This window comes from Limulus polyphemus, unplaced genomic scaffold (genome assembly GCF_000517525.1).
Source record: "Limulus polyphemus unplaced genomic scaffold, Limulus_polyphemus-2.1.2 Scaffold6778, whole genome shotgun sequence".
Lineage (NCBI taxonomy): Eukaryota > Metazoa > Arthropoda > Merostomata > Xiphosura > Limulidae > Limulus > Limulus polyphemus.
In genome coordinates, this window is record NW_013672388.1 from 27,871 (window position 1) to 29,206 (window position 1,336).

Genomic DNA, 1,336 nt, shown 5'->3' on the forward strand with positions numbered 1-1,336 from the left:
CCAGTTTTATTTAAGAAAGGATTTGTATCGCTAAAGTTTCTTCAGAAAGAATTTTTACGGAAAATTAACTAACGACCAGAGGCGTAACAATATGTTATATATATGAGATAATCTTTCTGCTTTGCACAAAATTAAAACAATATTTTATTAGCTACAAGAGTCAAAGGGAATATAAATATAAATTACTTATTAAGCCAAATAAATTGTAAATACTGTCATAAGTTATATAGTAGTGAAATATAAGAATATAGAATCAATTTCGGTATGATACGTTTCAAACAGAAGGCTTATCGATCACTTTTTGCACCATGAAGTCTTAGCATACAATTAGAACTATAAAATATTAGCATGACATTAAACGTGGTGCGACTAATCACAACAAAGTACTAACAGTTCGGCCTAGCCTAAGTTCTAATGATATGATAAGTTAATAACTAGTGTAATAATTAATAATAATGATATAACTTTTCCTACTTCCTCGCCCTCCAGTGGCACAGCGGTATGTCTGCGGACTTACAACCCTAGAAACCGGGTTTCGATATCCGTGGTGGGCAGAGCACAGATAGCCCATTGTGTAGCTTTGTGCTTAATTCCAAAAAACAAACAAACCTACTTGCTCAAAAGTATAATTGTTAATAAGTTTTCTTAAATTAAAAAGTTGTAAGAAACACGGAAGAAGATTAAAAAATGGAAAAATACTTCCATCTTATTTCACAGAAAAATAGGCTTAATATTTTTATTAATTTATCTACATGCTAGTAGAAGTTAACATTGGCTGTCCTCCTGACAATTGTGGAGTCCGCAACACATTTGTCATAGCCAGGTAGCATTGCACCGTCTCTAATTCCGAACTACTGATCACCATAAAAGCCTACTGTTACCAGGTGTTGGTATTGTAAATGTGCTAGGATATTAATGCCATTGAAATTGGGCTTTCTCTGAAAGAAGTTGGTGTGAATGCCTCATTTTTTATAAACCTAGTAAACCGTAATTATTATTAATTACATTTGTCATAAAACAATATTATTAGACATAATATTTATAAACACTTTATTACCTATTCTGTCTCTTAGGGTTCTTCCGAGAAGAAGAAGAGGAGTGTATAATAATATTCGAACCACTCTTTGTCCTCCATGTCAAAAAAAAAAGAAAAGAAAGCGTTCGTACTATAAAAGTTAATGTTGTGACAGATGGCTTTTAAAATAACGTTCCAACTACTACTATATTTGTTGTATCCCAGCCGGTCTGATGAGCTCTGTATTGAACAAAATGCGTCGTTAGCAATCCTAAGGGACCGAATAAAAAACGTAATGTTTAAAAATATAATAAGACTAAT